General features: G+C 35.9%; 1 protein-coding gene across 2 annotated transcripts in view; it reads right to left on the bottom strand.

Moving 5' to 3' along the window:
- The window catches only part of LOC307175108 (uncharacterized protein), a 555106-nt gene that overhangs the window by 5899 nt on the left and 532592 nt on the right, over positions 1 to 16615 (bottom strand). Inside the window, exons 6-8 of one of the 2 annotated variants that reach the window (XM_079899978.1) lie at positions 12331 to 12533; positions 7397 to 7527; positions 5993 to 6087 (exon numbers count right to left, since the gene is read on the bottom strand). The gene's annotated coding sequence lies outside the window, so the exon portion shown is untranslated. Of the gene's footprint in view, positions 1 to 5979; positions 6088 to 7396; positions 7528 to 12330; positions 12534 to 16615 lie in introns of those variants that run through there. The other variant, XM_079899977.1, reaches the window with a different exon arrangement.

Here is a 16615-nt window from a genome sequence, read left to right on the forward strand (position 1 = left end):
ACACAGCAACGAAGCCCCAAAAGTTAAAAAAAAAAGTGTAAATATTTGGCTTTTGCTTGGCTGTCCAACAGTATCATAAAGGACCTGGTCCCTTTCCCTCCATAAGCGCTTCTATGCTTGTTTGCTAAATTTATTCTTGCTTTTCACCCCAGGGTCCCAAGTTGTTAACAGACACTTACAATACCAGGGGCATCGTAAGTCAGGGGCATCAAGTCAGGAATGGGGAGTGGGATGGAATTTAGAGGAAGAGGAGCTTTTCTGCTTATCAGGGAGATAGATAGTATTATTTTCCAAAACCCTTTTAACAGACTTCCTTTCAAGTCTCGTTGAGCAGAATTGTATCACATGGCCAATTCTAACTGCCCAAGCAACTGAGAAGATAAATAGGTGCTTTTCCAGCTTTAAATTGCAAGTCAGCAAAGAAAGAATGGTTTGGGAAATTTTTTTTATTGACCATTAACACTGCCTACCACAACCTCTGTCACATGAAGCCTTCTTAGTTCTGATGCTTTACCGCAAGAGATGAGCAGAAAAAATGGCTAAAATAAATGTTGCCATAGGCGAGAAACAGAGAGAGGGTAAGCAATGGAAATCAGGAAAAGTAATTAAAGTCCACGTAGAGGTGAGAGCAGATGAGGGCATAGATCAAAGCCATAAGGTTATCAGCTGATTTTTCAGCAGAAACTCTGCAGGCCAGAAGGGAGTGACACAATATATTTAAGCTGATGAAAGGAAAATACCTACAACCAAGAATACTCTACCCAGAAAGGCTCTCACTCAGATTTGACAGAGAAATCAAAAGCTTTACAGATAAGCAAAAGCTGTAAGAATTCAGCACCACCAAACCAGCTTTACAACAAATGCTACAGGAACTTCTCTAGGCATAAAAGAAAAGGCTGCAACTAGAAAGTGGAAAATTATGAAATGGGAAAGCTCACTTGTAAAGGCAAATATACAGTAAAGGTAGGAAATCATCCACACATAAATATGATATCAAAACTAGTAATTATGAGAGGAGAGTACAAGTGCAGGATATTTGAAATGCATTTGAAACGAACAAGCCAGCAACTTAAAACAATCTTGTTTATATATAGACTGCTGTACCAAAACCTCATGGTAACCACAAATGAAAAATCTATAATAGCTATACACATGAAAAAAAAAAAGGAATCCAAAAACAACACTAAAGACAATCATCAATTCATGAGAGAAGAGAACAAAAGAGAGGAAGAAAAAAGACCTACAGAAACAAATCCAAAACAATTAACAAAATGACAATAATAACATGCATATTAATAATTACCTTAAATATAAATGGATTAAATGCTCCAACCAAAAGACATAGACTGGCTGAATGTATACAAAGACAAGACCTGTACACATGCTGTCTACAAGGGATCCACTTCAGACATAGAGACACATAGAGAGTGAAAGTGAGGGGATAGAAAAAGGTATTCCATGCAAATGGAAATCAAAAGAAAGCAGAGTAACAATGCTCATATAAGATAAAATAGACTTTAAAATAAAGACTGTTAAAAGAGACAAGGAAGGACACTACATAATGATCAAGTGATCAATCCAAGAAGAAGATATGCCAATTGTAAATATATATGCACCCAACACGGGAACACCTCAATATATAAGGCACATGTTAACAGATATAAAAGGAGAAATTGACAGTAACACAATAATAGTGAGGGACTTTAACGCCCCACTTACATCAATGGAGATCAGACAGGAAATCAATAAGGATACACAGGACTTAAATGATACATTAGATCATGTCAACTTAATTGATACCTATACAGAGTTCTATCTGCTAGCTACAGAATACACATTCTTTTCAACTACACATGGAACATTCTCCAGGATAGAGCACATGCTGGGCCACAAAGCAAGCCTAAGTAAATTTAATTGAAATAATATGAAGCATCTTTTCTGACCAAAATACTATGAGATTAGAAATCAACTACAAGAAAAATGCAAAGTACACAAACACGTGGAGGTTAAACAATATGCTACTAAACAACCAACTGGTCAATGAAGAAATCAAAGTAGAAATAAAAAAATACCTAGAGACAAATGAAAACAAAAATAGGATGATCCAAAACCAGTGGGATGCAGCAAAAACAAGTCTAAGAGGTAAATTTATAGTGATACGAGCTTACTGCAGGAAACAAGAAAAATCTCAAATAGCCTAACCTTACACCTAAAGCAAACAGAAAAAGTAGAACAAACAAAACCCAAAGTTAGTAGAAGGAAAGAAATCATAAAGATCAGAGGAGAAATAAATGAAAGAGATGAAGAAAACAACAGAAAAGATCAATGAAACTAAAAGCTGGTTCTTTGAAAAGAAAAACAAAATTGATAAACTTTTAGCCAGACTCATCAAGAAGAAAAGGGAGAGGACTCAAATCAATAAAATTAGCAATGATAAAGGGGAAGTTATAGCCAACACCACAGAAATACAAAGGACCATAAGAGACTACTGCAAGCAGCTACATGCCAATAAAATGGACAACCTAGAAGAAATGGATAAATTCTTAGAAAGGTACAATCTCCCAAGACTAAACCAGGAAGAAATAGAAATATGAACAGACCAATCACAAGTAGTGAAATTGACACTGTGCTTTAAAAACTCACAACAAACAAAAGTCCAAGACCAGATGGCTTCACAGGCAAATTCTTTCAAATGTTTGGAGAAGAGTCAACATCTATCCTTCTGAAACTATTCCAAAAAATTGCAGAGAAAGGAACACTCCCAAACTCATTCTGTGAGCCCACCATCCCTATTACAAAAACCAAAGATACCACACACACACACAAATTACAGGCCAATATCACTGGTGAACACAGACACAAAAATCCTCAAGAAAATACTAGCAAACCAAGTCCAACAATACAGTAAAAGGAGCATACACCATGATCAAGTGGGATTTATCCCAGGGATACCAGGACTTTTTAATATCTTCAAATCAATCATTGTGATTCATCACATTAACAAATTGAAGAATAAAACCCATATGATCATCTCAATAGATGCAGAAAAAGCTTTTGACAAAATTCAACACCATTTATGATAAAAACTCTCCAGAAAATGGGCATAGAGGGAACCTGCCTCAATATAATAAAGGCCATATATGACAAACCCACAGCAAACATCATACTCAATTGTGAAAAGCTGAAAGCATTTTCTTTAAGATCAGGAACAAGACAAGGGTGCCCACTCTCACCACTTTTATTCAACAAACTTTTGGAAGTCCTAGCCACAGCAGCAATCAGAGAAGAAAATTAAAAAAAAGGATCCAAATTGGAAAAGAAATATAACTGTCACTGTTTGCAGATGACATGATACTATACATAGAAAATCTTAAAGACACTACCAGAAAACTACTAGAGCTAATCCAGGAATTTGGTAAAGTTGTAGGATACAAAATTAATACACAGAAATCTGTTGCATTTCTATACTATAACAATGAAAGAGCAGGAAATTAGGGAAACAATCCCATTTACCATTGCATCAGAAAAATAAAACACCTAGGAATAAACCTATCTAAGGAGGCAAAAGACCTGTACTCTGAAAACTATGATATGCTGATGTTCTTGGATTGGGAGAATCAATATTGTAAAAATGACTACACTACCAAAGGCAATCTACAGATTCAATGCAATCCCTATCAAATTACCAATGGCATTTTTCACAGAACTAGAATTAAAAAAAATTTAACTTGAATGGAAAGACAAAAGGCCCTGAGTAGCCAAATCAATCTTGAGAAAGAAAAATGGAGCTGGAGGAATCAGGCTCCCTGACTTCAGACTGTACTACAAAGCTACAGTCATCAAAACAGTATGGTCCTGGCACAAAAACAGAAATATAGATCAATGGAATGGGATAGAAAGCCCAGAAATAAACCCATGCACCTATGGTCAATTAATCTACAACAAAGGAGGCAAGATTATACAGTGGAGAAAAGACAGTCTCTGCAATAAATGGAGCTGGGAAAATTGGACAGCTGCATGTAAAAGAATGAAATTAGAATATTCTCTAACACCATGCACAAAAATAAACTCAAAATGGATTAAAGACCCAAATATAAGACTGGATACTATAAAAACTCTTAGAGGAAAGCAAAGGCAGAACACTGTTTGACATAAATTGCAGCAATATCTTTTTCTATCCATCTCCTAGAGTAATGGAAGTAAAAAGAAACATAAATGGGACCTAATTAATTTCAAAAGCTTTTGCACAGCAAAGGAAACCATAAACAAAATGAAAAGACAACCCACAGAATGGGAGAAAATATTTGCAACCAACAAGAGATTAATCTCCAAATTTTGCAAATAGCTCATATGGCTCAATATGAGAAAAACGAGCAAAAAGTAGGCAGAAGATCTAAATAGACATTTCTCCAAAGAAGACATACAGGTGTCCATGAGGCACATGAAAAGATGCTCAACGTCACTAATTATTAGAGAAATGCAAATCAAAACTACAATGAAGTATCACCTCATAGCAGTCAGAATGCCATCGTCAAAAAGTCTACAAACAGGGATTCCCTGGTGACGCAGTGGTTGAGAGTCTGCCTGCCGATGCAGGGGACACGGATTCGTGCCGCGGTCCGGGAGGATCCCACATGCCGCGGAGCGGCTGGGCCCGTGAGCCATGGCCGCTGAGCCTGTGCGTCCAGAGCCTGTGCTCTGCAGCGGGAGAGGCCACAACAGTGAGAGGCCCGCATACCGCAAAAAAAAAAAAAAAAAGTCTACAAACAATAAATGCTGGAGAGAGTGTGTGGAAAAGGGAACCCTCCTACACTGTTGGTGGGAGTGTAAATTGGTACAGCCACTATGGAGAACAGTATGGATGTTCCTTAAACTAAAAACAGAGTTACCATATGATACAGCAATCCCACTCCTAGGCATATATCCAGAGAAAAACATGGTTTTAAAGGACAAATGCACCCCAGTGTTCATTGCAGCACTGTTTACTATAGCCAAGACATGGGAGTGACATAAATGTCCATCAATCAATGAATGGATAAGGAAGATGTGGTGCATCTATACAATGGATTATTACTCAGCCATTAAAAACAATGAAGTAATGCCATTTGCAGCAACATGGATAGACCTGGAGATTATCATGCTAATTAAGTCAGACAGAGAAAGACAAATATCATATATCACTTATATGCAGAATCTAAAAAAAGAAAATGATACAAATGAACTTATTTACAAAACAGAAACAGAGTCACAAACTTACAGAACAAACTTATGGTTACCAGAGGGGGAGGGTCAGGGGAAGGGATAGATTGGGAGTTTGGGATTGACTTATACATACTGCTACATTTAAAATAGATAACCAGCAAGGACCTACTGTATAGCACAGGGAACTCTGCTCAATATTCTGTAATAACCTAAATGGGAAAGAACTTGAAAAAGAATAGATACATGTATAATATATGTATAAGTGAATCACTTTGCTGTACACCTGAAACTAACACAACATTGTTAATCAACCATACTCCAATATAAAATAAAAATTCAAAAAACTTTAAAATAATAATAGTAAAATATAGTAAATCTGGATAACATGAAAAATTAAATTAAAAAATATGTCCTGCCATTTTTTTTAGGATAGCATTCTATAAATCATTGTTAGGTTAATATAGTTCATAGTACTGTTAATTTCTCTAATATACTTAGAGACCTTTTGTCAGGTAGTTCTAATCCATTCCCAACTATATTGCCTAATACCTTCCTTTAGTCAAGAGAGACTTGACAGATGCTGAAGTCAAAGAGAATTAAAATGAGATGGCCTTGACTGGCTCTTGATGGAGGAAGCCACATGGAGAGGCTAACAAAGAATGAAAGTAGCCTTTAGGAGCAACAACTAACCACTAGCTTATAGCTATCAAGAAATGAGGACCTCAGTCCTACAACTGCAAGGAACTGGATTTAGTCAACCATCCAAATGAGCTTAGAAGCCAGATCTTACCCAGAGCCTCTAGTAAGGATTGCAGTCCTGGTGACACCTTCATTTCAATGTTGTTAGATGTTCAGCAGGGAACCCAGTTGAGACCACTCAAACTTCTGACATGCAGAAACAGAGATAATAAATTTATGTTGTTTTAAGTTGCTAAGTTTATAGTAATTTGTTAGAACAGCAATAGAAAACTAATATAGATTTTGGTATGCAGCTATTTCTAAAATATAAAAATACTAAGATATTGAAGAAAAGATTAATATAGAAACATAAAATGCCTATGCTACTTATGGTCTTGAAATAAAGTAATGAAAACAGAGGAAGAGAAAAAGGTTATAAAGCTATTACATCATTAAAAAGGACTAGAGCAAGTGAAATAAATTATTTTGAAAGGTATAGAAGACCAAATTAAGCAGATTTCTAAACACAAAGAAAATGAGGTTCTAGCAATAAACTCTCATAACTACTTGTATAAAAATACACTCACCCCTTTGATATAAAACCTCTAATGATATGGTAAATGATGAGAATTAGGTCTGTATTTCCCTAGAATTTCTTTGAAATTTTATATCTTATCATAGACGTGTCAGGAGGCTCTTACTTGTTTAACAGTTTATATATTTTTTTATATTTTAAGACATGAAAAACCAAAGGGTTTTCTCTCCTGAACACTCTTCCACTTTGAACCTCATTCTCATTCTTTCATACATCAAGACTTTCTCCTAGAGAATTATCCTTTTACTGCCGGCTATATTTTATCACCATGTTTAGGTTTAAGTTATACATATATGAGTATTGGGAGAGAATAGATACTACTTAGAAGAAACTTTCTAGGTGATGCATATCAAGGTTTATTTTCAATCCGTTGGCTCTGAATATAAATGGATATTCTATCAGCATGCCAAGAGACAGAGCAATTTACCAGTAGTAATTTGGGAACTTTCGAGGTGAAGAAGATAGCATTTCTTCCTGCAAAAGGTTTCTATTGAAAATGACTTGTTTTTAGCTTTAAGTTGGTTTTGTTTTATTGGGATATGACCTATTCCTTTTAAAAGCAAACAGACTTCTAGAATAACTCTCTTGAGAGGCAGAATGACTTAAATTATGAGAGTGCATCCTGGAACCAGACTGTTTGGGTTTGAATTCTCACCTGCATACATGAACAAGTTATTCAACTCCTCATGCCTTTATTTCCTTTTACGCAAAAGAAGATAATAGTGTCTACCTTACATGGTTGTTGTGAGGATTAAATGAAATGATAGACAAAGTTAATAGTATGCATTCATTAAAAGTTAGCTGTTAACACTGTTACCTCAGAAAATGTCCTTCTTTATTTTAAGCATCTATCTAAAAACATATGGCACAGAGTTTTATCCAATCCTCTTCAGGAGCTACATTCCATAATTAGAACGTTACCTTAATCCTTCAAGTGGCTGATGCAAGCCAGTGGAACTCAGTGACCTCCTAACAAAACTGATTCGTTGTACCCTCTGGCCTTTACAAATGCCTTTGACTTTATTCTCAAATGCCTTCTTTTTTCTTCTAACCTGTGGTGTGAAGAAAAGACTAATAAATTTTTATTTAAAATTATCTCTTTTTCAAGAAAGCCTTTCCTAATTCTCTCCCTTTGACCCAGGTCCTTTCAACATTTGAATGTGTGTATTTATAATCTGTTTGGTTTCTTCAACAAAATTGTCATTGAAAAAACAGATTTATTTATTTCACATTACTCCACTCTCTTAAGCATCTCTTACAGATGATAAGTGGATATAAATACATGATGGGAACTTACTGATTTCTCATATAAACTACTTCAGCATTACATGTATAAAAATGCTATCCACAATGCTTAGATTTTCTTTATTGATATCACAAGTGCCTTTTGAAAATGTTATATTTTTCATTAAATCTCTAATGGCTTTCCTCTAGTAACATGGCAAACAAATCATTGAACTTTGAAAAGTACATAGAAATGTTATATACCTGATTTTATAGTTAAGATTAGAAACCACAACGAGACCATTCATCCCAAAGATCTTGTGGATTGAGGTCCAGAGCTCAGCTCAGAACTTTGTTTTCATCATTTTCAGGTCTATTTTCTCTGTCAACCATCAATTTATACTCTACATTAAATGCACATTTTGTCAGAAATTAAATTAAGCATGACTTAGTTAACTGCTTATATTGGGTCTCATATGTCCTTCAGGTTGCTAGAAAACATCATTTGCATTTCAGGAAGATTCTCTTATGTAAATTGTCCCCTTGATGAAGCCTGAATTGCTTTTCAGTTGAACCTTATTCCCCTAATATCCAGTTCTCATTGTTAATACAGTTGCGTGCCTACTCTCAGACTTACCCTTAACCTGGTCAATGTTGCGTCAAAAGTGTTTATGAGAGCACTGGAGTGTAAAGTGCCTGCACTCCCAAATAGAAAACTGTCTCTATTTTATCTATTAGTTCAGCTTTAGAAAATAAGTTAACTGTAACTCGTAAAATATGTTCTGAGGTAAGGTCGTCTTACCTTGTTGATTTAATGAATATGAAATTATAAGTGTGTTAGAGAGTTTTACTTATCCACCTCCACCAATAAAGGTAAACATTTAAAATAACTGAAATTGGGCTTCCCTGGTGGCGCAGTGGTTGAGGGTGCCAGATGCAGGGGACACAGGTTGCAGATGCAGGGGACACAGGTTCATGTCCCGGTCCGGGAGGATCCCACATGCTGCGGAGTGTCTGGGCCCATGAGTCATGGACACTGAGCCTGTGCGTCTGAAGCCTGTTGCTCCACAATGGGAGAGGCCACAACAGTGAGAGGCCCGCGTACCGCAAATAAAATAACTGAAATTATTGGGCATATTACATTCAGAATTTGGGGAGATTTGACATTCTTTAGCAAATCATGACAGTGTGGTGGCCGTATCTTCAAGTTGAATATAATATATATATATATATATTATATTCACCAACCACCTACTATCTGCCAAACGCTATGCCAGGTACCAAGGAAACAAAAGGAAATGACTTATCCTTCAAGGAGGTTATAGTCTAGAAGGGAGGTAGATGAATGAAAATAAGTGCTATTATAATGATCAAAACCTGGTTAAAACAGAAAGAGCACAGTCTTTCAGGAAGGTGAGGAAGTATTTCTCAAAGATGAGCTGCATTTAGAAGGAAAATTCCCTAAGCTACATTTACATACATGTTTCTGTTTTCTTCATAGGGTCTCTAAATTCCATAAATCAAAGACTATGTAGACTTGTGCTCAATAAATGTTTACCCAATGTGCATTGCTGTCAGTACTTTTCTTTAACCACAGTAGCTTTTAGGGATCCAAGAGAACTAATCTCACTCTGAACCAGATAAAACATCATGGGTATAAATTTGCCTTCTAGAAGAAAACTTCCATAATGATTTTATTCATAAGTCCTTGCCTCTAATTTTTGTATTATTTTAATTACTAGTTTATTGTCAATATACAAAAAGTATATTAGTATAATGGTATTAGTGTATACTTTGCAAATAAATAAATTATATAGGTTGGTCTCTGCTCATTTTTTTTTAACTCAAAATGATGTGAGATCCCAGTTTAGAAAAGGATGTGAAATCCCAATTTAGAAAATTAAAAAAAAAAAAAAAAAACTGTTATTTCTCAAACCACTTCAGATTTCTGTCATTAATAACATGGTATAAATGTCCTTCAATTTCTGGCATTCAGAATAATAATATAGTGCTAGTACCTAATTTGTGTTTGAAAAGTATTATGTTCAGGCACCATACTACAAATTCTACTAGAAAATCACTCCTCCTTTACAATAATTCTATGAAGCATGTAGCATTATTAGGCCTTTTTTTTTTTTTTTTTTTTTTGCGGTACGCGGGCCTCTCACTGTTGTGGCTTCTCCCGTTGCGGAGCACAGGCTCCGGATGTGCAGGCTCAGCGGCCATGGCTCACGGGCCCAGCCGCTCCGCGGCATGTGGGATCTTCCCGGACCGGGGCACGAACCCATGTCCCCTGCATCAGCAGTGGACTCTCAACCACTGTGCCACCAGGGAAGCCCAGGCCATTTTTTGAGATGAAAAATTTGAGTCCTGACTTGACTTGTCTAATGTAATCAGCTTTTAAGATGGCTCAGCTTTGAGATCAAGTTCTTAAAAACCATGATTCACAGCCTTGCCTTTCATTGAAAATCTTAAACTGACAGGGTTTGTATAAGAGATGTAAGATACATCCACTCTTAACTTGTTCCTTTTCTGTCCTGTGGTTGTCAGGGTAAGGTATTCTACCAATAAAAAGCATTCATATGGGAAAATTGAAATGGACTCCATAGCCTTCAGGAGAATGTAACTCTATGGATTCCTGGTAAGTATTGAAAAAAATAGAGGACGATATGAACTTAAAGGCCTTCTCTATTTAGCAGAAATTATTTCAATTTTATTTTGAGACTAGTCATCAGTAGAGTTACAAATAGCATATGTAAATTTAGGAATCTGAAACATCAAAAAATGTATCCTTTTATAGAATGAATGAATAATGAAAGAATAAATAAATGAAACCTGACAAATATAAAAGTTCACTGCTCCCAAATCCTTCTACTTCCTTTATTCTCTTAGAACTTTCTCTAGACAGTGCCAGATACATCTGGTTCCCTATGGTTCTTTACCTCGCCCCTCTTGTACCATGTGCCCTCACATCTTCCCACTCACCTTCCCATTTTTGGACTTACATATTCCCTTATTTCCATACTACTTATACATTTTATATCTTTGCCTCTTCCCTGGCCTGTAGTTGAACTCTTATTTGGATTAGCCTGTCTTCAGCATCCATGGACCAGACAGTCTCTTAGATAGTCTTACTTATAATAGTTCCCCTTCAGCAGAGTCCTTACTTATAGCATAGGGGAGGAAAAATAATTTTCCCTCTACCCTTCTAGGGCTGAGATCCCTCCCCCAGAATAAGAGACAGATTAACAGGAGAAAAAAATAGCAATGTCATAACATGTATACCCCTTGAATATATGAGAGATACCCAGGAAAATTGAGTAACTCTCCAAAAAGGCCTAAGCCAGCACCTTAAATACTATCTCAAGCTAAAGATAAAAGATGTTAGTGGGGTGGGGGGGAAGGCCAGTTATGAAAAGTTACCAGGAAAAGCACATTAAACAAGAGTAACATTGTTATTCAGATTTAGGTTGTTCTTTTCTCCATTGATAAGAGTTTCTAGAGATTTAGAGTCATCCTTCCCAGTACAGAGGAGACAACTTTACAAATGAATATTTCCTTTTACATGTAAATATCTCTCACAAAAGGCAACCGTCTACTCACTTTTCAGAGCTTCACTTGTGCCTGCTGTTTCTTAACCAGCTCAAAATAATCAATATGCCAAAGGGGGCACATTGTGGGGTGGTATATTTTGCTCCTATTCAATAGGACCAAGACAAATTCAAATGGCACATTTAGTATGGCAGAGTGTAAGAGAGAGAACATTTTAAAAGTCTGAAAGGTGATAATCGTTTTGCATTTTTATGAATGTATTTTCCAAGCTTGATTTCATTCAAAGTGACTTTCACCCACATTTTTCTTTGTACCTAGACATCAGCCTACAAGTAGGAGTCAAAAGGCCCACAAGATCTGGTATTCAATACCCTTTTCACTAAGTGTGATTGTCTATTTGTTTTTTAATTTTCCTTGAAATGGAAATGAAGGAATAAAAAAGCAAATTTTAGCAGATACGACTGGGTGAGAAAGCCAGTATCTTTGTTTATGCATAAAGCTCTGACTACAAATGAAGATACTACGAGAGTGAAAATATTATCATCAGCATATGCACCTTCCTAATGAATGTTAAAAAATTAAGTATTTGTAAATTATCATTGACTGACTTTGTTCTTTTAACCGAAGAAAATACTCTGCCACTTCTATTGATTCTACGCTCCAATTCATCATTTCTCAACAATAACCAGAGCCAAGACAAATGACTGCTAGATGATGTTGAATTATTTATTTCTAGTTGACAGAGGACAGGGCCCAGCCCCACCTCCACACTTTCGTTGCCATGGTTTTCAAATTAGATGCTTCTGTGGTCAAAGCAGACTCACTGTTGTATTCATCACCATTTAACTATAAGAGCCACTGAGCACATCTATGATCTCTCTTGCTCATGATGGCAGATGGGATGAACATAAATGATTAGGAAACACCACCTGCTCAGTGCTTAATGCAGGAGGAGAAAAACAGCTGTGTCATTTGGGATGGAAAACACATTAGCTTAAGGTCAGCATGCCACTTACATAGCCAACCATGAAATTTGCAAGTTATTGAGGGTATAGGATGAAATACTGCACAATAGATACCTGTTTTCTATTCAGGAATTTCCATCTGAAGACTGTCAAGCACAGAATGACTGATGAGGCCTCTGTGGAACTTCCTCTAGATCTCAATACTTGCTATTTGGAGTATGAAAATAAGAGCTCTTGTGAAAGCAACAAGTCATCTATGAAGTGCATCAGACGGTCCAAAACGTGGCCTACAGAGCTCAGTTGTAGCTACAGCTGCCCTGTTATAAAGAGTGAAGGAAAAGATTGTTTTCAGCAGGCTTTCATTGACGCCAAATCTTATAACCCAGAAAATTTTCATTTTTCTCTGCAATTAGATAAGAGAGACACAGATCATATGGACTGATACCTTAATTTCTGTGCAAACACAATTTACTGGAGTCATTAAACTATGAATGGACAGATTAATCACCAATGAAACAAAAGTTGATTTCCCTTTCCAAGTGTGTCTTGTCTCTCTTATTAGCATGCTGCCAGGAGGATGAGTCTTCTTGTTTTAGTTACTTTATAATCTCGTTTCCAAGTTTCACCTTCAATTACTCAGGTGATACCTAATGTGATAAAGTATTTGACTAGTAGTTATAGATTTTACTTAAAAAATAAGTTGATCTTGAAGATAGTAATATATACAACACACATGTTATATAACCTCAGTTTAAATACAAAAAGAATATACACAATTACTGAATTCTAGTTATTATTTTTAATTGGCATAAGTTAGCAAACCTAAAACTACTATATTTTTCAAGATTGAGTGAGTCATTATTATGAGAAAAATTGGAGCCAGGTTTCTTTTTTCCCCAGCTTGAGATACAGTTGACATATAACATTGTATAAGGTGTACAGTGTGATGATTTGATATATGTGTATATTGCAAAATGATTACAGTAAGATTAATTAACATCCATAACTTCACAAACTTACCTTTTATTTGCTGTGTGGTGAGAACTTTTAAGATTTACTCTCTAAGCAACTTTCAAATGTTTCAAGCATAGTATTGTTAACCATAGTTGCCATGCTGTACATTTGATCCCCTGAACATGTTAATCTTATAATTGGAAGTTTGTATCCTTTGACCACCTTTACCCATTTCCTCCACTCCCCCGACTGCTACCCCTGGCAACCACCAATCTACTCCATGTTTCTAAGTGTATTTCTTTTTAGATTCCACAAATAAGTTAGATCATACAGGATTTGTCTTTCTCTGTCAGACTTACTTCACTAAACATAATGCCCTCAAGGTTCATCAACGTATTGATGCAATTCACAAATGGCAGGTTTTCCATCCTTTTTATGGCTGAATAATATTCCATTCTGTGTGTGTGTGTGTGTGTGTGTGTATACACACATATACACACTCCACATCCTTCTTTATGCATTCATCCTTTGATGGACACTTAGGTTGTTTCCCTGTCTTAGCTACTGTAAGGGAATTCCTGATATTTTATGTAAGTTTGAAATTACATAAAGAAAAAGGTAAAAATGCATTGTTTGAAAAAATAAGCAGTAATTAAGAAAAAAAATTAAAGAAAAAGGAAATATCTATGAGGTATAGTGGTTTTCAAACACTATTTCTCCAAATACTAAAAATTAATACAAATCAACTGAAGCAAAAAACAAATAGATGAAAAAGACTAAAAAATCCGTCTATATCTTTGTGTGTTATTAGAGCTCACACAAAACTTACTCAATGAACAATAAAATCATGCCATCACCTAAAGGTATGGGAAAAGACATTTGAATAAGCCTTGACAGAAATGCTGAAAATAAGTGCACAAAATTGTATTTAGAGCGAGAATGTCTAAGTTCCTTAGTTCTGGAAAAGTAATTAAGCAGAAGAAATTACTTTCACAGCTTGGCCTCTTTTAAAGTGCTGCTATTAAAGATTCAGTTGAATACTGTTCCAGCATCAGGCATTCTTTAACAATACTATTCTGTGAAGCTGAATGCAAGAACTTTCTGTGGCAAAGACATATATTGGATGTCCTCCTAGTCAGAAACAATTTGTCCATTAACATGTCCCAGATCTTCTGAATGTTAGCCCGATTCAAACTGTACTGTGACCAAATTAAAAATATACATTGTGGAAACAGACTTCGTGCTTACAGAATTTAGATAATTTTGTCTTCATGGCAGAAATCCTGGATGAAGCATTGAAAGGTATATGCCAGCTGATGCAAAATTACATCTTTGTTAGCTTGATGGTTTTTAATTAGTATGTTTGCTTGACTTGTTTACCTGTATTAGTTGGTTAATTTGAATTGGATAAATGTAGATCAAACAGAAAGATGACTATTAACTTGCCTGCAAGCCTTTTCTGATTTTTAGTTGCCGGGACCTACTTTGGTCTTATCATAAAGATAGTGGTTTCATTATTGGTATAGTTTGCATTTAGAGACATGGATTCTGACCAAGTCAGATACGAATTCTGGGCTCTGCCTCTGCCTGTGTAACTCTGTCTTCTTGATCATTCTGGCATTTAATTTCCTCATATCCAAAATGGGGGAATAAACTATAAGTGTAAAATGTTTCAGGGATTCCAATGATGGAATCTTGTACCACTGGATTAGTTTTCTCAAAAAAATCTTTGAGATCTTATTGGTGAAAAAAACAGTCAAATAAAATTTGACTATTGAAGGATCAGGCTAGTTAGCAGTTATGCAGATGCCAGGATGACTGCTACTACTTGTTATGTCAGCACCAGCCAGAATGCCAGTCAGCTTAATTTCTGGCAGCTTCAGCAAGATGCTATTATTTAGGAGAAAGACTTGTATCATCATATAATTATGTTCTCTTTTCTCCCAAAAAAGAGGATGCTTCTGAGTGTGTGGTAAAGATCGTCAATAATATGAATTCTAGAATAAGTACCATCCATTCATATGCTGCAGTTTCTCATACTATGTTTGTAATACCTCTAACTTTGGTTTAATATCCCTTCCCCAGAGGTGAAAAACATCTGGTTATCACCATCATTTTATATAAACATCTCAGGTGTATATATATATATATATATATACATATATATATATATGTATATATATATATATATACATATATATATATGTATATATATATATATACATATATATATATATGTATATATATATATATATTTTAAATGTAATATTTTGGAATACCATTTTGATGTATATTTTGCCTTCCTATGAGTTAAACTGTTTTAGATACCTCATATAAGTGGACTCTTGCAGTATTTATACTTCTATGTTAAGTGAAATACTACAGTCATGATGTCCTCCAGGTTCATCCATGTTGTTACAAATGACAGGATTTCAAATAAATGCGACCTAATTAAACTTAAAAGCTTTTGTGCAGCAAAGGAAACCATAAACAAGACGAAAAGACAACCCTCAGATTGGGAGAAAATATTTGCAAACAAAGCAACTGACAAAGGATTAATCTCCAAAATATACAAACAGCTAATGCAGCTCAATATCAAGAAAAACAAACAGCCCAATCAAAAAATGGGCAGAAGGGCTTCCCTGGTGGCACAGTGGTTGAGAGTCCGCCTGCCGATGCAGGGGACACGGGTTCATGCCCTGGTCCGGGAGGATCCCACATGCCACAGAGTGGCTGGGCCCGTGAGCCATGGCCGCTGAGCCTGCGCGTCCGGAGCCTGTGCTCCGCAACGGGAGAGGCCACAACAGTAAGAGGCCCACGTACTGCAAAAAAAATAAATAAATAAATAAATAAATAAAATGGGCAGAAGACCTAAACAGACATTTCTCCAAAGAAGATATACAGATTGCCAACAAACACATGAAAGGATGCTCAACATCACTAATCATTAGAGAAATGCAAATCAAAACTACAATGAGATATCACCTCACACCAGTCAGAATAGCCATCATCAAAAAATCTGCAAACAATAAATGCTGGAGAGGGTGTGGAGAAAAGGGAATCCTCTTACACTGTTGGTGGGAATGTAAATTGATACAGCCACTATGGAGTACAGTATGGAGGTCCCTTAAAAAACTAAAAATAGAACTACCATATGACCCAGCAATCCCACTACTGGGCATATACCCAGAGAAAACCATAATTCAAAAAGACACATATACCTCAGTGTTCATTGCAGCACTCTTTACAATAGCCAGGACATGGAAGCAACCTAAATGCCCATTGACAGAAATATAAAGAAGATATGATGCATATATACAATGGAATATTACTCAGCCATAAAAAGGAACGAAATTGTGTCATTTGCAGAGATGTGGGTGGACCTAGAAACTGTCATAGAGTGAAGTAAGTCAGAAAGAGAAAAACAAATATTGTATATTAATGC

The sequence above is a fragment of the Stenella coeruleoalba genome (assembly GCF_951394435.1).
Source record: "Stenella coeruleoalba genome assembly, chromosome: 16".
Classification (NCBI taxonomy): Eukaryota; Metazoa; Chordata; class Mammalia; order Artiodactyla; family Delphinidae; genus Stenella; species Stenella coeruleoalba.